Genomic DNA, 25,247 nt, shown 5'->3' on the forward strand with positions numbered 1-25,247 from the left:
TATTTGTTCTTGAAATCTAAAAAAGAAATCTTATGTTTTTATTTTATTTAATTTTATTGCATAGGTTCTGGCCCGGTGGCATAGTGGTTAATTTTATGCACTCAGCTTTGGCAGCCCGGGTATCACAGGTTCACATCCTGGGTGTGGACCTATGTACCACTTGTCAAGCCATTCTGTGGCAGCGTGCCACATACAAAATAGAGGAACACTGGCAACAGATGTTAGTTCAGGGCCAATCATCCTCACCAAAAAAAATAATTAAAAAAAATTTTACTACATATAAAATTTGTTGTTATGTCCTTGCTCAGGTACATTTTGAGAGATCACAATTCTCCCTAAATCATGCGGACTTGACTAATTTGAGTGAATATTCTAAGTTTTTTTCCTAATAATTATTAAAGGATGAAAATATTAAGACATTGATTATAGTAATTTTTTAATTATCAAGACAGGTAAACTTCTTTTCACAAATGAAACGAAACTCTCAAGTACAATCAGTGGTAGTAATACTTGCTGACTTGACGTGTCCACATTTTGCATTAGGTGTAGTCAGTTGAAAATTCCTGCATCAGAGAATATATTTATTTTAGAATGTCATTGCTTAGGCAAAATTTGATTATCAGAAACTTTAAATATATTTGTGTAATTATTTCAATGGACATAAAAATCTTGTGACAGACAAATAGCTTTAAAATTATAAAGTGTAATTGTACCTAAAACAAATGGAAATGTTGCCCATAGACAGTGGAGCTAGGGAAGGAGTAGAAATGGTAGTACTGAATGATATGTATCCATAAATTAGACGCTTGTATTTGAAAAATTCTTCTGAGACTTCTGAAACTTCTGGGAATGAACTACATATAATAAATGTATTGTGTGACGCATTGTAACCAGATATAAATGTATTTCCAGTTTCCTATGACTCATTAATGGGCATAGAACAGTATGTAATTAGTCACGTCATGCTCCATCCTGATTTCAGACGGTGTATTCTTGAACATCAATTCAAAAATAAATAAAACATATTAGCCATTACTTCACAAAGTATATAAGGGACACAATGTGTTGCAAGGAAATCCAGCTAAAATAGAAGAAAAAATAAAATCATTAATAGCTCTTCTATGTGGGATGCCACCACAGCATAGCTTGATGAGCAGTGCGTAGCTCTGCACCCAGGATCAAAACTGGCCAACCCTGGGCCACTGAAGCAGAGCACGCAAACTTAAACACTCAGTCACAGGGCCGGCCCCAGGCTTGATTTTAAGTTGAATTTATTTTGATGAAAAATAAATATTATAATTCAGAACTAGAATAACATGGAACTAGGATTTACAACTATGTACTGGGGCTGTGGGGAGAAAAAAAAATGAGGAAGATTGGCAACAGATGTTAGCTCAGGGTCAATCTTCCTCACCACAGAGAAAAAGCATACCTAAAAAGAAGAGAGGAATAAAAAAAGGAAATCAAGTCAAAGAAGCCATTTATCAACTCACTTCCCATGCAGATGAAACTCTGATACTCAAAATATCTACATCAAATTACAAGTTCTCTCATACATGCAATTAACCTCACAAATTGAGCAATGTCAAGAACACAGAGCATTTACCTGCATCCCGCAGGTAAAAAGTAGATGCACCAGATTGTTCATCACTTCATTTATCTTCACTCAATTTGAGATCAAAATTAGTATAATCCTTATCACAAATAAAGAAAAACTGCTTGGTGCAGGGAGTGGCTACCACTTTAGTTGCTGTGGTATACACACAGTTGTTGTTTATATTTGAACCCTGTAGAGCTCTGTGAATGAGGAGAAAAAAGAACTGGGCCTAATGGTCAGATATAAATCATATTTTCAGTGGATAAACTACCATGGACAAGAAGGGAGTTATATATTTAGGTATTTCTCTGTTTGCTTGTTCACTCAGCAAATATTTCTAAAGCACCACCATACATCAAGGCCCAGAAACACAGATACAGAGAAAATCTATTCCTGTCCTCAAGGAGTTCACCTTCTGAGAGAATGACACATTCACTGGCCACAGAAGAGTAGCTTCTCCCTCAGACAAGGAGGAAAGAGTTTGCCAGGGAAAGCTATTTGGATGTGGTAACATTTAAGCTGAGTCTTAAAGAAGATACACACACTGTGAGGAGGGACTGTGTCCACTTTGCTTTCCAATATACATACAGCCACTACACAGAAACAGTTACATGGCTTATGAAGGATTAAAGCAATGCATGCATGAATGACTAAGTAAAAGGTTGATCTAATTATCTAATACATTAACAAATAGGATCTAACCAGATGAAGAGTAGAGTTAAAGGTAATCCAGATAAAGCGTATAGCATATGCAAATATGGAGATATAGAAAACAACATTTCTCATGTGAAAAATCTCAAATTTGGAACAAAAATTTATTACATCAAAGGAACAAGCACTCTAACCAGTAAAAAAGGACCAAATCTAGAAATAGATGACCTAGTCCTCCACTGATCTCTGCAATTAATAGTCATTAGGACTTTCTTAGTTTATTTAGCATCTGTAAAATAATTCATCAGATCTCCAACATTATTTATAGTTCTAAAATTCTATGATTCCATGGATCATGGAAAAATATATTGTGAAAAAATGGAAAAAATATATATTACACTGAGTCTAATCCAAATCATTTTCAAATTGTTTCCTATTAGTCTACACCTGTTTGTGATGTGGAATGTGCTTTGCTAGATAGTGAAGACTATCCAAATAGATACTGAAAATAAATACAGCATATTCCTGTATAACTATTTCATTTAGACCATGGGACTAGTCATTCAACCTCCAAATTTCTAGCTACCCTCTATGTATTTCCACGTCTAGAAAAATTTATTACTATCCATATCGATAAATTTTTAAAATTTTGTTAAACAAGCACCAAGTACAATGTGTTATGTGCTATGGGTTAACAAGAGATGAGAGACACAACTCTAGACGTGACATGAAATTGTCAACGGAAAAAAAAGTGATTTAGGAGAATAGAGGAGGAAGTAATTCCAAAGTAGGAGATCAAGAATGACTTCAAAGAGAAAGTGAATTTTAACTGAGTCCGAAGGGAAAGCTGTGCTGGCTGAGGAAATCGCAGGAATACAAATAGGGAAGCATTGAAGTCTGCAGTGTTTGTCTAATATCCAGGAGGTTTTATGAAACTAAAATTAATCTGTTGGAATTGCTGCTGAGTTCAGAAAACCTTGCTTTGTGAACCTTATGTGAGCAATTCATTTCCATAGTTAATGACAGATAAACTGAAGATCTCAAGTATGTTTCAAATACTTACAAACTATAGCGCATCAAGGAGTCATCTTCCCACATCCAGGGGCTGACAATCACTTTTTGAGATAATTCAATCCAATAAAAATAAGACTCCAAAGATTCAATAAATTCCTGTGAAGAAAGAACCCTTCACGTGATTTCCTCCTTCTGTCTTTTTTTAACAATGCAAGCAGGTAAATAATGTGAACACAAAGAATGCTAATTTCTTTTAACACTTTTTATACTTTCTATTAGGATTGATTATTGTTGCCTAATCATTCCCTATGTGCCACAAGTATTCACACACTAACAGATCCATTAGTATCAAAGGACTTCAAAACATAACAACATGAAAACAGGACAACTCCTATGATAGCTTCACAAGAGATGCCCTTTTGTTCAGAAACCTCAGTTTGCTTCCTACAGCAGACACAGGGCATCATCAACAGTGCATAAAGCTTTGCCCCTACAGAAATATGATTCTGATACTGCAGTTCCTGACAACAAGGGAGCCCTTTTATTTCCCACAAATCATTCCATTTGACTTGCAGAGATAAGCCATTGTCATTTAACAAACTCGTTGTTTTCAGCTGTTCTTAAATTTTTTTTAAAGAAATTTTTTCCTTGGATACAAAATATATGGAAAATATTACAATTTGAAAACTCATTAGCTGTTCATCCTTCTCCTCTGTCTTCAAAAGACGGGAGCCCAGATTGACACAAAATTTATGATTCTCCTCAAACTTTTTACCTCTGGCAGAAAAATAGTAACATTTCTCTGCACAGCAAGACTGGTCTTGTATGCTTCTCTGTATTTTTTTTTTAAAAAAGAAGTTAGTTTGATTTTGTTTGGAAAGTTTCTGCTCTTGGGAGCTGTGGTCCAAACACCCTTCCCAGTCCTACAGGTGCTATTGTTCTCCATGAGGTCTGAGGACATCAGTGCTGTCCCAGGAGGCAAAAACAACAGTGTTGTTGTTGAGAGGGAAACAGTAGTTTTCTTTCTCTGCAAAGCTTTCTCCAGGGCCATGGGCACCATGAATGGAGTGCAAAAAAGGAAATATTCAAGAGTTTATAAACTGCATTGTTCTCCTCATTTGATTTTTGTACCTACACTAAGAACCCATTCCCTCCTTGACTTTTTGAGCCTAATAAAAGCACAGTAATTCTTTGTTTGAAGAAAGAAAACAATCTATTTCTCCCTTCTCCTACCCATCAAATTTTGCTACCTAAAAAATGTAAAACCAAAAAATGTAACTTACTAGAAAGTCATCTTCAAAGTTATTTTCACAGTAGGCAAAACCAAGGTAACTGAATTATACCGTAGCAGGAAAATTTTAATGCAACTAGTGGAGATGGGCAATATGGACAGAAGGTGAAAGTCCCAGCACAGTGTTTATTCAAAATCAGTAAATGTGTATGGATATGAGTTCTACTGAATGGGCTGTTTCAGTTAATGACTTAAAGAAACTTCAGGGGAGTTCCCAGCTTTTCAGGTTGCTCATGACTTTGGCAGACAGGATGGAATGGCCAGCAAGGTGAATTTCACCCATTTGAGCAAGTCAGGAGTTTGCATTCGTCTTAAAGAAGTCTGTTTAGCAAAACTATACATACAATAGTAGAGGTTTACAAAGGATCAATGGACAATACTGCCCTATAGCCAAATATGAAACCACTAAACAATTATACCAACCATATGCATACTATAAATTAAATGCACTGAAAAAACCCTGTGCTGATTGAAACAGCTGTGAAAGAGGTTCAAAAACTATTGCATTACTTCTATTATTTGCAAAGTCAATTAGCTGATGGGCCAATGATCAGAAACTACTAAAGTCTGAGTATCCCTAATTCAAAGATATAGGCAGACCATGTGCTAAGAAATTGCAATCCCCCTGAAAAAATACCTCTACTATACTTAACTTTTGTAGATAATTAGTTTAATAATTAAATGGAGGTTGCCTGGCAATAACTTGTTACACTAATTTTTAATTACTAATATGATATTTACTCCATACCTGAATTTAACTGATCCTTTGAAAAGCATTTATTTTTCATGTGAATCATGGAGTTCTCATATTCCTGGGTGTCATTATCCAACATATCCTGATATTTACAAGCAGCTTGCAAGTCTGAAATTCATCAGTATAAGACAGTTAGGTTAATAGGGAAAATATAAGTCTATTAAAATAAGATTTCCTTTTTATTATCAAAATGAGGAAAATACATGTATAATATTAAAAAACAGAAAAACATCAAATTTCTTCTTCTACAGTTTTAATCTTATTTCTCATATTTTAGGAATTATATGAGAGAGTGACATCATCAAAATGGTGATGTAAGTCATTCTCAACTTCAATCCTCTTCATAAGACCAACCTGCAAGTATCCATACACAAGACACCACTGTGAAAATTCCAGAACCTGGGGGTGAGTTTGAAGCACCCATGTGAACCACAGAGACTGAGAAGGACTGCATTAGAAGAGTAAGAGGAACAGATACATTCTGCCTGCATTGCCACTCTCTGAGGCCTGCATGGTTCCACACCCAGAGGGTTCCCCTGGGCCTATGGTCTCTCCCATGGGGAAAAGAGAGCTGAAGGTATACACCCACTTTCACCTGGAGGAAGCACTTGGGGCTTCCCAGGAGGCCCACTTGGGTCTTACTTCAAGGGGTCATTGGGTAAATCTTTGCTACTTGACTGTAACAAGTGCTCAGACCTTGGTGGACCATATACCAACTTACAGTTGTGTCCAGTGGCTATACCCATCCACAAAGCTCAGCCAGTGGCCCCATCTGGCCAGGGAGCACAACGGACAGCTCTGCCTGGCTCAGGTCACCAGTAAGCCAGCCATGATGATCATGGAGCCTGTTCTATGGCCCTGTCCAGGTAGGGAAGTTAATTCAAAGGCTCATCTACAGCTGAATAAAGTCTCTAGTCTTGCCAGACAAGAAAGTCTATTTAGAAAACATAGGCAGCTGGGTAGCCCATCCTACCATCATGCTTGCAACAGCATCCAAATAGAAAGCCCAGCCAGTGGCTCTGCCCACATGCAGAGCTGAGCTGGTGGCTCTGTCTAGCCAGGGAGCTCAAGGGGCAGTTCCACCTGGTTCAGTCACCAGCCAGCAAGCCATGCTGGCGGTGAACACCATTTTACTGCCCTGCCTGGGGCGAAATTCAGATTTGCAGCCCCACCCAACTGCTGAGTATAGCCTCCAGTACAGGCTCTACCGGGAAGCCAGACTAGAGAATTGGGACAGCTGTGGAACCCATTCTACAACAACACTTGGCCAGGGAAACAAGCCAGCAGTCTTGTCCAACTGTTAAATATAGCCTCTGGCTTTGTGTAAACAAGGAACCTAATACTGAGCCTGGAGAGCATCAGAATCCAGTCCATAGCAGTATCTATCCATAGAACCCAGCCCACAGCAGAACCCACTCTATGGCCTTGCCTAAATGCTGAATACAACTTGTGGCCTTGCAAAAGCAAAGAACCAAGCCAGTGACCCTACCCAATTACAGAGCACTGCCTGTGGACCCACTCGATGAGAGAACTTGGACAGAACCTCGCCTGAATGTGGCACACAGGTTCTAGCTCTGTGCAACTACAGGACACAGTGGGAGGCCCCTCCCAAACAAGGAGCCCGGCCAGTGACCTTGCACAACAGCAGAGCATAGACTGTGGCCCTGCCCAACTTTAGGTCACAGTCTTCACCCCCAACTGATTGCAGAGAAAACCTGAAGCTTTGTCTGACCACACAGCCCTGACTGAGACCCAGCCTAAATGCAGAGTGCAGCCAGAAACACTATCCAGTCGAGGACCTCAGCCTGAATTTCCACTGAAACCATAACATAGCCCAACTGAGGAGTCCAACCAATGGTACTACCCTGCCAGGGAAGACAACCAGCAGCCTTGCCTAAGAGAAGTACTGCTGAGCTAGTGGCCCCACTAGACCATGGAAAAGAGCCAGCAGCCCCGTCCAATCAGGGAGCTCACACTATGGCCTTATTTGAATGTGGAGTCGCATGGCAGGCCTATACAACCACAGAGCCTGATCAGTACCTCCACCCTTGATTTCAGTGAATATTCAGTGGCCCCACCCAAATAGAGACTCCCCCCCAAATAGAGACCTTGATAACAGGGCCACTTGCCCAAGGACAGTATGAGCAGAACTGTCCAGCACCCTAAGCTGAGCTGACTGATAGAGAACTGTCCCTGCCAAGCAAATCTGTAAAGTCTGGAAGAGAAGATCACTTACTCAAATGTGCAAAACCAGCACAAGGAATGAAAGATCACAAAGAATCAGGTAAACATGACACTACCAAAGGAAATTAATAAAGTTCCGATGACTGACCTTAAAGAAATGTAGATCTATAAAATATCTGATAAAGAATTCAGAATAATCCTCTTAGAAAAGTTTAATGATCTACAACGACACAGAGAAAGACAACTAAACAAAATTTGGAAAACATTGCATGAAGAAAAAAGGAATTCAACAAAGAAATAAAAGCCATTTATAAAAAACCCAGACAAACAGAAATCCTAGAGTTTAAGTCTATAATGACTGACCTGAAGAAATAATAGAGTTTCAATAGCCCTTGACCAAGCTAAAAACAGAAACAAAAAAAGAGAATTAGTAAACTAGAAGATAGGTGATTTGAAATTATACAGTCAGAGAAGCACATAGGAAAAAAGAATGAAAGAGTAAAGAAAGCCAATGAGACTTGTGGAACATCATCAATAAAAACAATATAGACTTTATGGGAATCCCAGAAGGAGAATAGAAAAAGAAATTGACAGAAAGTATATTTAAAAGCAATAATTCCTGAAAAATCACCAAACTTGGTGAGAGAAATGCTCATCTAGATTCATGAGGCACAAAGGACTTAAAATTGGTTAAATCTGAAAAGGGCTACACAAAGGCACGTTATAAATAAATTGTCAAAAGTTGAAGATGAAGAAAGAATTTTGAAAGCATCAAGAGAAAAGTGACTCATCACATTAAAAAAAAAACCCATATGACAATACTTGGATTTATCACAAGAAACTTTCAGCCAGGAAAGATTAGAACAATATTCAAAATATTGAAAGAAAAACTGTCAACCAAGACTACTATATCTGACAAAGCAGTCCTTCAGAAATGAAGGAGAGATAAAGACTTTCCTGAATAAAGAAAAGCTAAAGGAGCTCTTCACAACTGACCTGCCTTATAAGAAATGTTAAAGGGAGTTCTTCAAGAGGAAATAAGTGATGCAAAAATATGAATGTATGTTTAAAACTCACTGGAAATGGTAAATATATAGTCAAATTCAGATTCTCTGATATTGTAGCAGTAGTGCATAATTTACTTTCAATTCTAGTTTAAAAGTTAAAAACAAATGCATTTTAAAAAACCATAACTATAATAATTGACTAGTGGATAAACAACGTAAAAACATGTAAATTGTGGGGCCAGCCAGGTTGCTTAGTGGTTGGCACACTTCACTCTGGCATCCTAGGGTTCACAGATTTGGATTCTTGGTGTGGATCTACACACCGCCCTCAAGCCATGCTGTGGCAACATCTGATATACAAAATAGAGGAATATTGGCAACAGATATTACACTCAGGGCCAATATTCCTCACCAAAAATATTAAAAACTGTAAATTATAACATTTATAATCTAAAATGTGAGGAGGGAAGTAAAAGTGTGAAGTTTATGCATGCAATTGAAGTTCAGTTGCTATCAGTTTAAAATAGCATGTTATAAATATAATATATTTTATGAAGGACTCATGATAAACAAAAAGGGAAAACCTGTACTGGATACACAAAAGATTATGAGAAATTAATCTAAGTACACCAGTACCAAAGTCATAAAATCAAAAAGGAAGACAGCAAAAGAGGAAACAAAAACACAGGATCCATAAAACAGTCAGAACACAACCAACAAACTGTCAATAGCATCTCTTTAATTAACAATTGCTACGTTACATATAATTATTTAAAATTTTCTAATCAAAAGACATAGCATAGTGGAATAAATAAAAAAGAAATTCCAACAGTATGTTGCTTACAAGAGACTCACTTTAATTAAAGGACACACAGACTGAGAGGACAGACAAGGAAAATATATTTAAGGCAAATGGTAAAAGAAAGAAGAGGTAGCAGTATTTTATATCAGAGGAAAGAAACTTTGAGTAAAAATGTTCAAAAGAAGAAGTTATTTTATGATGATATATGGGTCAATCCCTCAAAGGATATAACAATTATAAATATTTATACCCTAACATCAAACTGCATAAATATATAAAACAAATATCAACAGAAAAAAAAGGAGAAGTAAGCAGCAATACAATAACATTTGGGGACTTTAATATCCTGCTCCCAACAAAGGATAGGCTCATCTTGACAGAAAATCAATAGGGAAACAGAGGATTTGAACAGCACTCTAGACCAAATGGACTTAACAAATATGTACAGAATATTCCATCCAACAGTAGCAGAATACAGATTCTTCTCAAGTGCACATGGAACATTTCCTAGGGTAGATAATATGTTAGGCAACAAAACAACGCTCAAAAAATTTAAGGATAAACAATACCAAGTATCTTTTCCAACCACAGTTAAATGTAACTAGACGTCAATAACAGGATGAAGGTTGAAAAATTCACAAATATATGAAAACTAAACAATACAATGTCAAACAACCAATGGATCAAAGAAGAAATCAAAAGGAAATAATAAAGTATCATCAGCCAAACAAAAGTGGAAAAACAATATACCAAAACTTATAGGATGCAGCACAGACAGTTGTAAGAGGCAAACTTTATTGTCATATAAAGAAAAAAGAAAGATCTAAAATAAACAACACAATTTTATAACTCTAGGAACTGTAAAAATCATAACAACTAAGCACAAAATAAATTGAATGAAGAAACTAAAGTGAAATAGAGAACAGGAAAACAATAGAAAAATTAACAAAACTAGGATTTGTTTCTTTGAAAAGATAAACAAAATTGACAAAACTTTAGCTAGACTAATCAAGAAAAAAGACAGAGGACCCAAATAAATGAAATTATAAATGAAAACAGAGACGTTGCAATGGATACCACAGAAATAAAAAGGACATGAGACTACTATAAACAAGTGTGAACAAGTACTATAGACAAATAGGCAAAAAAAATTAGACAACCCAGAAGAAGTGAATATATTCCTGGAAACATTCAACCTACCAAGACTAAATCATGAAGAAACAGAAAATCTGAACAGACCAGTTACAAGATTGAATCAGTGATCAAAAACCTCCCAACAAGGAAAAGCCGAGGACCAGATGGTTTCACTGGTGAATTCTACCAAACGTTTAAAGAATTAATGCCAATCATTCTCAAACTCCTGCAAAAACTGAAGAGAAGGAAACACTCTGAGATTCATTTTATGAGGCCAGTATGACCCTGATACCAAAGACAGTTAAGGATACTACAAGAAAAGATAACTATGGACCAATATCCCTAATGAATATAGATGCAAAAGTCACAGCAAAATATTAGCAAACTAATATCAACAGTGTCTTATAAGGATGATACACCGTGACCAAGTAGAATTCATTCCTACGATGCAAAGATAGTTTAACATACACAAATCAATAAATGTGATACATCACATTAATAGAATGAAAGATAAAAATCACGTGATCATCTCAATAGATACAGAAAAAGCATTTGCTATGTGGCAAGCCCACAGCTAGCATCACACTCAATGTTAAATGGTTGAAATCTTTTCCTAAGACAGGACGAAGACAAGGGTTCCCACTTTCACCACTCTTATTCAACGTAATAGTGGAAGTGCTAGCCAGAGAAATTAGGTAAGAAAAAGAAATAAAAGGCCTCCATATTAAAAAGGGAGGAGTAAAATTGTCTCAATTTTTGCAGATGACCTGACTGTATGTATTGAAATTACTGAAAAGCTTAAGACTCCACCACAAAGCTGTTAGAACAAACAAACAAGTTAGGTAAGGTTGCAGGATACAAAATCAACATACAAAAATCAGTTCCATTCCTATACACTAACAATGAATTTTCATGGAAAAGAAATAAAGAAAACAATCCCATTTTCAAAGAATCAAAGCAACACAATGTTTAGGAATACATTTAACCAAGGACGTGAAAGATCACTATACTGAAAACTATAAAACATTGATGATGAAATTGAAAAAGACACAAATAAATGGAATGCTATCCTGTGTTCATCGATTGATAGAATCAATATTGTTAAAATGTCCATACTACTCAAAGCCAGATTTATATTCAACGCTATCCCTATCAAGACTCCAAAGTCATTTTTCACGGAAATTGAGAAACAATCCCCAAATTTGTGTGGAACCATAAAAGACCCCAAATGGACAAAGTCATCCAAAAGAAGAAGAAAACTGAAGGCATCATATTTTCTGATTTCAAGCTGTACCACACACAAGCTATAGTAAGCAAAAGAGTATGATAGTAGCATAAAAACAGACACAGAACAATGGAACAGAATCAAGAGCCTAGAAATAAACACACGCATACATGGGCAACTAACATCTGACAAGGGAACCAAGACTACTCAATGGAGGAGAATAGTCTTCCATAAAAGGTGCTGGAAAAACTGGATATTCACATGCAAAAGAATGAAAGTAGACCCCTATTTCACACTACTTAAAAAAATTAAATTGAAATGGATTAAAGACAAACATGAGACCTGAAACCACAAAACTCCTAGAAGAAAACATAAGGACAAAGTTTCTTGACATTGGGCTTAGTGATGATTTTATGGCTATGACACTAAAAGCACAAGAAACAAAACAAAAAATCAACAAGTAAGACTATATCAAACTAAAAAGCTTCTGCACAGCAGAAGGAACAATCAACAAAATAAAAAAGCAACCACAAAATGGGAAAAATATTTGCAAATCATAATCTTATAGGGGATTAATATTCAAAATATATAAGGAATTCACACAACTCAATAGCAAAAAAGTAAATAATACAGTCCAAATTTGGGCAAAGGGCCTGAATAGACATTTTTCCAAACAAGATATTCAAATGGTCAACAGAAACATGAAAAGGTGCTGAACATCACGAATTATCAGGGAAATGCAAATTAAAACCACAATGAGATATCATATCACACCTGTTAGAATGGCTCTTATCAAAAAGACTAAGATAACAAGCACTAGAGAGGATGTGTCAAAAAGTGAAGCCTTTATACTGTTCACACGAATGTCAATTGGTACCGCCAGTATGGAAAACACTATGGAGATTCCTCAAAAAGTTAATAATAGAATTTCACTCTGGGTATATATCCAAAGGAAAGAAAATCATCACATCAAAGAGACATCTGCACCCTCCTGTTCATTGCAGCATTGTTTACAGTAGCCCAGACATGGAAAAAACCTACTTGTCCATCAACAGATGAATAAGTAAAGGAAATGTGGTATATATATGTGTATATATATATGTATATACATATGTATATATATATATACACATAATACAACTTTATTCAGCCATAAAATAGGAAGTCCTCCCATTTACAACAACATGGATTAATTTGGGGGGCATTATACTAAGTAAATAAGTCACACAGAGAAAGACACATACTGTGTGATCTCACTTATAAATAGAAGCTTAATAAACAAACCCATAGAAAGAACAGAATGCTAGTTGCACAGGCAGGGGTGGGAGATGGAGGAAATAGGTAAAGGTGGTCAAAGGGTACAAACTTCCAGCCATGAGATGAATAGCATCTGGGGATATAACATACAACATAGTTACTATAGTTAACAATCCTGTATTGTATAATCAAAAGTTGCTAAGAGAGTAGATTTTTAAAGCTCTCATCACACACAAAAAAGGGGTGACATCAGCATTATGGCAGAGTGAGTTATTCCCTCTGTCTCTCCCATCTAAGGTACAACCAATGGGACATTTATTGACCAACAAATAACTCCCTGCATAGCACAACAGAATGGCTGAGAGATCTGTGCATGTATGCATCTGAAAATGGGCGTACTGGACCTCCAGGAGGCAGTGGTTCTAGGGGAACAGACTCTCCCCCTCCATTAGTGGCATCAATCTAAAACCAGCAGCCATAGGCTGTAGGAGTAGCAACAGCACTTGCAGCTTAGCCCCGACCCACCTCCCATGGCAGCAGGTGGTGTCCACAACCAGATGCTTCTGGAAGCACAGTGGTGCCAATGATCCAGCCATATTGGTCTCCCCCAGCAGCAGCCCTGATCTTTCCAGCAGTGGGGGCAGCATTCGAAACACAGATATCCTTGGCAGGGGTGGTGGGTCCCTGACTTGAGGTTTCCAAAAGCACACTGGGGCACATGCCTGTGACCAGAGGCTTCAGGAGCAGCAACGGCACTTTTGGCTTAGCTCCTAGCCCAACCTCAGCACTGACAGGTGGCACTCATGTCCTGAGGCTTCAGGAAGCACAGTGGTGCCAGCAACCCAGCCCCCCTCCCCCTCTCTAGGCAGTGATGACTCCAAACCCAGTCCTTCCAGCAGCAAGGGCTGCATCCAAAATGTGGATACCACCAGCAGGGGTGGTGGTGCCCTGACCTAAATCTTCTAAAAGTACACCACTGCATGCCAGTAAGCAGAGGTCACTGAAGCAGTAATGGCACTTGTGGCTTAGTCCTTGCCACTCCCTCAGTAGTGGCAGGTGGTACCTGAGACCAGAGGTTTCAGGAGCCACAGCTGAACACATGTCCCAGCCTCGAGTGGTGGTACCCCCAACACTAGTCTACTAGCAGCAAGAATTGCAAACAAGATGTGAGTCCACTGGCAGTGACAGTGACACCTGTGAACTCAACATCCCAGGCAGCAGTGCTGCCAGCACCTCCAGATAACCTGGGAGCAGCAGCTCAGCTAGTGCACAGGGTAGCAGCACCAAAGCCCATGAAGAGCCCATGGAGACCCAATGGGGGAACACGAGACCTAGGTGATCCTGGAAGCAGCAGAAGTGCTCATGGACTGGTGACCCCAGTGGCAACACCTGAGACTGCAGTGACATTGTAAACAACAAACCACTAGCAACCTAGGAGGTACATGCAGCACAAGAAGGACACTGACAAGGCTTCTGTCAGAGGCACTGGATGGTGAAAAGTGCAGGCTCTCACATACAACCAGAAGCAGCTCAGAATCAAAGCCTTACTCAAATAAGAAAGATATTTGCTACCACAATGTGCTGGCAGAGGACCAACTCATCAAGCATCCTGAAGAACTACAGTAACATGGTAGAAAGAAAGAACGTGACAACTCACTAAGAACCAAACTTGAAGTCACAAAAGATTGTAATCTAACTGAGATTTCAAAATAGCTGTTATGAAGAAACTCAATGAGGTACAACAAAACTCAGGAAGACAGCTCAATGAGCTCAGAAATAAAGTTAATGAACAAAAGGAGAGATTTACCTCTTCATCAAAGAGATCAAAACTCTGAAATAAAGAACCAAACAGAAATTCTGGAGATGAAGGACACAATTAATGAGATGAAAAATAAAGTATAAAGCATTGGAAATCAAGAAGACCATAGGGAAGAGAGACTTAGTGAGCTTGAAGATAGAAATCTACAAATGATTCAGGTGGAAGAGGAAAGAGAGAGAAGACTTTTAAAAACTGGGGAAATTCTACAAGAAATATCCAACTCAATTGGGAAAAGCAATATAAGGACAATAGTTATCCCAGAAGGAGAAGAGAGGGAGAAAGCTGCAGAGAGCTTACTCAAGAAAATAATAGCTGAGAACTTCCAAAACCTGGGGAAGGAACTATATATACAAGTACATGAAAATAACAGAACTCCTAATTATCTCAATGCAAAAAGACCTGCTCCAAGGCACATTATACTAACATGTCAAAAGTCAGAAACAAAGAAAGAATATGAAGGGTTGTCAGAGAGAAGAAAACAACTTACAAAGGAAGTTCCATCAGGCTATCAGTGGATTTCTCTGCAGAAACTCTACAGGCTAGGAAAGAGTGGAATGATATATTCAAATATTGAAAGACAGAATTACTGACCAGGAACACTCTATCCGGCTGAGCTATCCTTCAGATACAAAGGAGCAATAAAAGATTTCCCAGACAAACAAAACCTGAGGGAGTTCATTTCCACTAGACCTGCCTTACAAGAAATGTTGAAAGAAGCCCTCCTACCTGAAACAAAAAAGCAAAGGTTTACAAAGTTTTGAGCAAGGTGATAAATAGACACACAGAATCAGAAAATTGCAACTCTATATCAGAATAGATTAGCAAGCATTTAATGATAACATAAAGGTTAAAGGGAAAGAAAGCATCAGAAATTACAACAACCACTTCAATTTGGTAACAAACTCTCAATGCAGGTGGGATAATTTGTTACAACAGAAAGAGAATAGGAACAGGGAAAGGATGGAACCTGCATAGGCTAAGTGAGATAAGATGCTATCGGAAAATGGATTACCTTATCTATGAGACCTTTGATACAAACCTCATGGTAACCACAAAACAAAACATCAGAGCAGAGTCACAAAGCATAAATACAGAGGAAACTGAGAAACACATCACAGAAAACCACCAAACTGAAATGGCAGCCAGAAAAATACGGAAAAAAAAACCCAACACCACCACAATGCAATTACACGAAGAACAAACTGGCAGCAAGAGAAATCAAGATTACAATCCCAATTACAATTGCAACAAAAAAGAATAAAATACCTAGGAATAAATTTAACCAGTGAGGTAAAAGATCTCCACACTGGAAACTACAAGACACTGATGAAAGAAATTGAAGAAGACACAATAAACGGAAGGATATTCTGTATTCTTGGATTGGAAAAATTACTATTGTTAAAATGTCCATACTACCAAAAGTGATCTTTGGATTCAATGCAATTCCTATCAAAATTCCAATGTTTGTTCACAGAAGGAGAGAAAAACAATCCCAAAATTTGTATGGAACCAAAAAAGACCCTGAATAACGAACACAATTCTGAGAAAGAAGAACAAAGCTGCAGGCATCATGATTGCTGATTTCAAACTACATTACAAAACGATAATAATCAAAACAATATGGTACTGACATAAAAAACAGATGCATATATCAATGGAAAAGAATAGAAAGCCCAGAATTAAACTCACTTATAGTGAACTAATCTTTGACAAGGGCACCAAGACACAAGCAGTAAATGATAGTCTCTTCAATAAATGGTGCTGGGAAAACTGGATATCCACATGCAAAGGAATTTCTTACTTTCTTATCTTACACTACTCACAGAAATTAACTTGAAATGGATTAAAGACTTAAATGTAAGATTGGAAATTGTATGACTTCTAGAAGAAAACATAGGGAAAATGCTCCTTGATGGACTTTGTCTTGGCAATGATTTTTTGGGTATGACAACAAAAGGTTAGGCAGCAAAAAGAAAGATAGACAACAGTGACTACATCAAAATAAAAAGCTTTAGCACAACAACGGAAACAATGAACAAAATGAAAAGGGAATCTACAGAATGGGTGGAAATAACTCCAAACCATATATCTAATAAGGGATTACTATCAAAAATATATAATGAATTCAAACAAGTCAATAGCAAAAAACAATAATCTAATTTAAAAATGGACAAAGAACCTGAATAGACACTTTTCCAAAGAAGATATTCAAATGGGCAACAGGTACATGAAAAGGTGTTAAACATCACTTAGAATCATGGAAATGCAAATCAAATCCATAAGATATCACCCTCACACCTATTAGAATGACTATAATAAAAAAAAACAAGACATAAGTGTTGGTGAGAATGTGGAGAACAGTGAACTCCTGTACACTGTTGAAGGGAATGTAAAGTGGTACAGCCACTATGGAAAATAGTTTGGAGGTTCCTCAAAAAATGACAAATAGAACTATCATGTAATCTAGCAACCCAACACCCAAGTATATAGCTGAAGAAAAAGAAATCAGTATCTCCAAGAGATATCTGCACTCCCCTGTTCATTATAGCCTTATTCACAATAACCAAAATATGGAAACAACCTAAGTGCCTGTTGATGGATGAATGGATAAAGAAAATGTGATATTACATATACAATGGAATATTATTCAGTCATAAGAAAGAAGGAAATTCTGCCATTTGCTACAACATGGATGAAACTTGAAGGCATCATGCTAAGTGAAATAAGTCAGAGAGATACAAACATTTTTTGGTATCTATTTTATGTAGAATCTAAATTTTAAAAAGTCAAACTCATAGAAACAGAAAGTAGAATGATAGCTGCTATGGGTTGGGAGGTGAGGGAAATGAGGAGATGTTGTTCAAACCATACAAAGTTTTAGTTTTAAGATGAATAAGTTCCAAAGAAATATGCAGCATAGTGACTATAGGCGTTAATGCTGTGTTGTATATTTGAAATTTGTTGAAACAATTGATCTTAAGCATTCTTACATACACAAAAAATGGTAGCTATGTGAGATGGTGGATGTGTTAATTAACTTGATTGTGGAAATTATTTCACAAGCTGTATGTCTAAGAAATCATCACATTGTACACTTCAAATATATACAGTTTGGTCAATTATATTCAATAAAGCTGGGGAAATGTTTTTAAATAAAATAAATAAATAAAATTAAAACATATATTTAAAAGAATAAAAGTCTAGTGATTTCAACATTTTTTTAAAAAAATAATCTCTCTTAACCTTAAGAGAAAAAATCTAGGAAATGTCTTATATTAAAGAAGCATTCATTTGAAGTAGTAATTCCTTTAGTATAATTCCCAATCTGTTGTTTTCTACTAGATCCTGCTAAAATAAAATATAATACTGTTTTAAAATTAAAGCATTGAAGGTATAGTATGATTTTATTTTACTAAACACATTTCTACCTTTTATGTATCTACCTATTTATCTATCTACAGATAAAAGCATGAAATAACCCAGTTGTCCTTGGTCATGCATTTTCTATCACCTGTTATTATATGTTCATAGCCTGTACACTCAAAATGATTATTTCTAGGTGATATATAACATTTTGAATTTTTAAAAAATTTTTCTTTATATGTAGCTGCAATTTTAATTTTTGTAAAGAATCTCTAATGCATTTTTTAAAAACTTAAACAATGACTAGAAAGGGAGTTTGAAAGAATTTTTAAGTAATTATAGATGGTGAAAATTTTCTTCTTTGCAGTTTTATGTATTATGACATTTATTTATTTATTTATTTATTTATTTATTTATTTTGAGGAAGATCAGCCCTGAGCTAACTACTGTCAGTCCTCCTCATTTTGCTGAGGAAGCCTGGCCCTGAGCTAACATCCGTGCCTGTCTTCCTCTACTTTATATGTGGGACGCCTGCCACAGCACGGCGTGCCAAGGAGTGCCACATCCGCACTTGGGATCTGAACTGGGGAACCCCAGGCCACTGAGAAGCGGAACATGCGAACATAACCACTGTGCCACCAGGCCGGCCCCTATAAAAATTTCTAATAATTTTTAATTATGTCATACAGATGTTTATCTGCATATTACCATGCATTTCAGAATGTTGAACAAACATTTTTGTTTCCCATGTCATATTTGTCATCTAGTAGACACAGTAGAGGAGTACATACAATAGCTGGAAAACATTGTTGAGAAACTCCAGAAATGTACTCAATAGTGTAAAGCACTTTAAAGCAAAAAAAACCTAGTGTTTTAATTCTTGATGATTCTGAGAAAAAACTGCACATTTGTACCACAGATCATCAATCCTATATCATCTTTGATGAGAGCCACTGCTGGGGGTGGGGAGGTGGGCAAAATGGGAGAAGGGGGTCAAAGGTGCAAACTTACCATTATAAAATAAGTCCTAGGAATGTCATGTACATCATGGTGACTATGGTTAATCATACTATATCGCATATTTGAAAGTTGCTGACAGAGTATGTCTTAAAAGTTCTCATCATAAGAAAAAAAACTTGTAGCTGTTTGTAGTATTGGATGTTAACTAGACTTATTGTGGTGATCATTTTGCAATATGAACAAATATTGATTCATTATGTAGTGCACCTGAAATTAATGTTATAGGTTAATTATATTTCAATAAAAAAACGTAAAAATAAAGCCTAAAATACATATATGTTAAATACACTTGACACACATATGTGTTAAAATAGTATAGATTTAAATATGTTTAATTTACATATACACATTTCAAATACATTTAAATGTATACCATTTTAACTTCATTAGAAAAGAGTACATGGGCAGGAGAGCTAATCTTTTTTAAAAAGCAGTGGTTAATGTTACCTGAAGTTACCCAGGGCTCAATAAATATTCGCTGAATGAAAGAATGTATGAATGTAGATATGAGTGAATATACAGACATAAAGAGACACAGCTATAGGGTTATTACTCCAGTTGTTTTTTTGTTCTTTGAGTTTTCCCCTCCGTCAGACTCATAGCCTGACAGGCATTCTTTTTGCCCAGCCTAGGACAAAGCTGAAACTAATTTGCGAAGAAAGTACTCTAAGAGACTGAAGTAGAAGCTCACTTGTTGAACCAAACATTTTTCCCAGGGATTAGGACAGGGAAAGGCAGAAAAGCGGAGTACAAGATGAGTGGGAATGGATACCAACCAGAAACATTTGAAAGTAAGAACCCAATTGTTGTGGGTCATGCATTTTCTACCACCTGTCATCTTGGGACAACTTACTATCTCAACAGTTTTGGTTAATTTTAAGCCTCCTCAAGAGAAGGTAGAAAAGTTGGACATCCTGTGTGGTATAAGGAACCATGAAGGGATACTTTTGACCACTGACCAAGATGGAGCTAAACTGAAGTCCTTGTTCACAAGTGGTACTCCCGTTTGAACACAGGGACTCCCGTGCCAAAGAAGTAAGGAATGAACCTTAATGAGCGAAGAAAATATAAACTCTCATTCTGAGAGCTGATTGTACTTGGGAAATAGCATTTAATTGGAAAATATGGCTCTGACATGGAAAGGCTAACTGGGACTTTGAAGAAATTAACAGCAGTTTCTCTTCTCAGAGAAAACAATTCTGAGGAAGGAATTCTCAGATTGACCAAAGGGTATTAGTATGCATAATTAATACTTTCATTGTGAAATAATTGAAAATAAACAAGAGCAGAAGTTCTTCAAATGTGGCCCCAAGACCAGAATCGTAAGCATCACCTGGGAATTGTTAAAACTCCAAAGTCTTGGGCCTCATCCCAGAATCACTGAATCAGGAACTTTGAGGCAGGTTCCAGTGACATGTGGTTTGACAAGCTCTCCAGGTGATTCTGATGCAAACTAAAGTTTGAAATCCACTGACACTGACAATGGAAACAAATGAGTCACAGCTGTCGAAAGTCCCTGACATTAAACCTGTGGGTGGGATAAATGAAAAATGAGAAACTAAAAAGTTAATCAGAGGCTGACCACAGTTTAAAAGTAAGGATGTACCTGAATATAAAATTCTTTCTTAACATAGATACAAAATAGGGATATGCTATATCATTTATCTGGAATCTCGTTATACTTTTCCGGAATAAGAACTAGACTGAATGAGACTTTGTTTCTTCCTTTATCCCAATTTTTGAAATCTGGAAAACTTCATCTCCAGGTTCTGGTTAAGAGAACATTACTCTTCACCTGATAGTAATAACACCAAGAGCAGGAACAGCGCTTAGAGGGGTCAGTTCATAGCCTAGGGAGAGATACAGCTCTGAGCTCACATTTCAGTGATACGTCCCAATGACTTTTCCACTGAGTGGATTTACACTTGCATCTTTTTCATGCTCATCTACTTTCCTACCAGCAGGTCACCCTTCTTAGCCCACCTTCACTGGCCATCAATTGGTTAAAGCTCAGAGAATGTCATCAGTTAATATTGCTTTGTCAAAGTGTATGCAAACCAATAGTAAAATATACAGTATAATTAAATAACACATGTGACAAATATTTATTAGATCACCTATTTGTCTGTGCCAACTTAACTCTCCACCATCATAATTGTAACCAAAAGCCCATTATAAAAGACACTACAAAATGCTCTATGAAAGTAAAACATAAAAACAGACCCAGATACTTCCTGAGAGGTTATCAACATAGCTATCCCAGCAGAGGAAGAGAAGTAGCTGGAGCTACGTAGGGTAGATATTTGAGTTAAAGCCACACAGGAAGTCTCAAAGTCAAGGAGCTCACTTACTGTAGACCACAAGGCGCAGAGCAAGGAACCTTTCATTGTATGAGGGACAGTGACTCCAACAACAGCCTCCTCTCTTACCTAATTTTCATGCAAGGCCTAGGAACAAGGCAAAATGCTAATTTTTAAAATAATATTGATTCAAGATTTACCTTTAAATCCTAGGCTTACTTGAAAGTTGGTGTCTTGGGTATGAATTCTCCCAGTACATAAATAACATAAAAAACTATGGGGGATCAGAATTGGGCACCCCAAAATCTGTCTCTTTGCCTTGATTATTTTTAATAACAAAAGACTCTGAAAGAAATTTTGACCTTGCACCTAACTGCCTAAAAAGAATTTCAGACAAAAGTCCTGTCCCCAGGACAGGCCATCACCATAGATAACTCTGAGTATTGGTAGACTGTGAGGCCCCTTGCTAAGCCCATTCTTATTAAAGCTGTTTACCAAATTTTTGCTTTTCCGTTTCCATGTGAATTGCCTTCCTCCCTTTTGAAGTCCCAATCCACTACCCCCAACATCCTCCTTTGTCTTTAGCTGAAGATGGTATTTAAGGTGGCAGCTTTGGCTGAGTTACTCTGTTTTCCTGAATTTCTTACATGTATACATGTTATAAAGCTTTGTTTGATTTTCTCCTGTTATTCTGTCTCATGTCACTTTAATTCTTAGAACAGCCAGAAGGACCTAGAGGGTAGAGGAATTGTCCACCTCCCTTAAAAAATATTGATGTGAAAATCTAACATTGTATTAAACGGTTCCATGATTAAAAATGTACCATTTGGACAGAGAACTTTGTTTTAGGGGAGGGGGAAGATTTGGCTCTCAGCTAACATCTGTTGTCAATCTTCTTCTTTTTGCTTGAGGAAGATTGTTGCTGAGCTAACATCTGTGCGAGTCTTCCTCTGCTTTATGCGGGATGCCACCACAGCATGGCTTCACAAGCAGTGCTAAGTCTGCACCTGGGATGGAAACCTACAAAGCCTGGGCCTCCGAGGAGGAGTGTGCAACTTAACCACTACTACGCCACCAGGCCACCCCCAGAACTTATTTCATGTTTTCTGTTTTTTAGTAATTTTGGACTCTCTTCAAAGATGAGTAAATATTGGCGAATTCTTTGTGTTGTCATCTATATTTCATTGTTTACCAGCTGAAGAAAACTGACAGCTAGGGAATGCAAGTGCCAAGCACAGCTTTTATTGGATTTGGGGGGATTTCTTGTTATTGTTGCATTTCAAATATATCACCACATCTAATCCTCAACAAACTGGGCAGGAGGATTGCTATCCTCATTTTATAAACGAAGAAACTCAGATTTAGGGATATTGAGTGACTGACAAAAGAGTACTCAACTGACAAATGCACATATATGATTCCATGAAGTATATTTTAACACCTGTTTATACTTTTATAGGTAAAGAATAAGAGTGTGAATTATGTGTCCATTCTCATCCCACTACTGAAATTAACAACAGAAACTGTTAGGTCAAATTAAAAAAAAAACACCTTTCCACAAAATCACTTTGTTTTCTTACATTCAAAGGATATCCTGCACAAAATTTAATAATGAGAGACAGGGACAAGAGTGGGACAGGCTAGATTTTTGCCTCCAGATGGCTAGTATGAGTTTTCAGTGATACCTGGAAATGAGTGAGGAGAGAGGAAGCGACTAGTTCCAGAGCTCAAAAGTGGTCAGACTGGGAGTTTTATGGAGAACTGGAGAATGAGAACAGAGCCACTGAACTCCAACACCATTTGCAACCTAAATAAGGAAAGGCATTCACGCTCATTCCCTTGATGACAGAATTTCCACTCACCTTTCAACTTTCAGAATGATGATTCATTGTCTCTCCCTCATCAGAATTGCATCTTCAATGTTTAGCAGGAAAAGGGCCCTGGACAAGACTTTCAGCATGAACTCTTCTGTGATTCTTAGGAAGAAACATCTACTCCTCTTCCTGATACACCCTTATGTCCACAGTGCAGAGTCCCAGCAATACTTCCTCTGGCTGTGGGGCTCAGAACTCTTTAACCCTCAGTCTTGTCCAGACTAATTCAGTCATCTGCTTCTAGAAAGAGGAAAACCATCCTCCTCCTTTGAAGGCTGCTTCTCAAAGGGCAACTCCTCCTCTCCAAAAAGAGCTGCCCACACATGTTCTCCTTCTTCACATATACACTCTATTTTGCTAAATAGCTGAGTTTCAGAGAGAAGAAAAATCCTGTGGAAATCCATATTAGTAAAAATCAACTCAGCCTCACAATTCAAATTTCATAAACTTGAGCAGCCAAGATCTTTTTAGTAACAGTGTTCTATAGCATAATCTACCTAAATAGCAATATCAATAATCCTTTTCCCACAGGTAGATAACATCTTTTCTTCCAGTAGATAAATACTTGTAACCACTGGATAAATAATGCAAATATTATTTACTCATGTATCATTTTTCTTCTTGGAAATCCTTAAACAATGTGAAATATGCACAAAGTTCAGTATATTATGGTCATAAATCAAATATTCTAGAAGAGTTAAAATTGGGAGAGTTGAGAATCTTAAATGGGATTAAAAAATCTATTATTAGCCATTAGCATTGCATCTCTCATATTATTTTACAAAATATCTGTTTATATATCTCTCTCTCCAAGTCAACCTTACATTCAGTAAAGGCAGAAATTGTGTCCTATTCACTTTTGTATCACCAACACCCCACACAACGTCTGGCATATAAAAACACTAGATAAATATTGAATAAAATAATATTTTAATGGCTTAACATAGTAGGAGACAATGAATTTTCAATTATGGTAAACACAAAAACTTTTATTCCCTTGTTTTTTAAGGAGGATTAGCTCTGAGCTAACATCTGCCACCAATCCTCCTCTTTTTCACTGAGGAAGAGTGGTCCTGAGCTAACATCTATGCCCATCTTCCTTTACTTTACATGAAGGATGCCTGCCACAGCATGGCTTGATGAGTGGTGCATAGGTCTGTGCCTAGGATCCGAACTGGCAAATCCCCGGCCACTGAAGCAGAGCATGCAAACATAACTGCTATGCTACCATGCACGCCCCTTGATTTCATTTTATTATTAACATAAGACTTTAGGGGCCAGGCTGGTGGCACAGCAGTTAAGTGCACACATTCTACTTCAGTGGCCCAGGGTTTGCCAATTCGGATCCCGGGTGCAGACATGGCACTGCTTGGCAAGCCATGCTATGGTAGGCGTCCCACATATAAAGTAGAGGAAGATGGGCATGAATGTTAGCTCAGGGCCAGGATTCCTCAGCAAAAAGAGGAGGATTGGCAGCAGTTAGCTCAGGGCTAATCTTCCTCAAAAAAAAAAAAAACTTTATATGCAGCTAGTCACTGTTGAAAATTGGTGAAAGAAGGACAAACATGAAGAAAAACACCTTATAATCTCCTTATAAAATTGTCAATATGTTTCCTTACCATATTTTCTATATATATTTTGTACATAGGAGGAATCATACATTATTTTAAAATCCAATTTTTTTCAATTAACGTTACATCAGAAGCATTTCTCATGTCACTGAATATTTCATTAAAGTCATTTTAAAGTTTTCATATTTTTCAATTGTATGGTTAATTCGTATCTATTTAACCCTTCCACTATTTTTGGACACAGATTTTCCACAGTAGTTGGCAATTCAAATAATGCCAAGGTAACAATCTAAGTGTGTAACATTTTGTTCACATATATTATTTTCTTCGAAGTACAAATATATTTTGCTAAATTTATCTGCAGTAGGGTCTACTAACTAGCCT

General features: G+C 37.1%; 1 long non-coding RNA gene across 1 annotated transcript; it reads right to left on the minus strand.

Moving 5' to 3' along the window:
- Positions 1-419: 419 nt before the first annotated feature.
- Positions 420-23,557, minus strand: LOC139083687 (uncharacterized). The gene is made up of 6 exons (XR_011540600.1): positions 23,281-23,557; positions 21,470-21,565; positions 20,452-20,646; positions 5,302-5,415; positions 3,312-3,418; positions 420-563 (listed from the first exon to the last, which is right to left on the minus strand). It is a non-coding gene; the product is annotated as an uncharacterized lncRNA (long non-coding RNA).
- Positions 23,558-25,247: the final 1,690 nt, after the last annotated feature.

Source organism: Equus przewalskii, chromosome 5, assembly GCF_037783145.1.
Source record: "Equus przewalskii isolate Varuska chromosome 5, EquPr2, whole genome shotgun sequence".
In the NCBI taxonomy this organism is placed as follows: domain Eukaryota; kingdom Metazoa; phylum Chordata; class Mammalia; order Perissodactyla; family Equidae; genus Equus; species Equus przewalskii.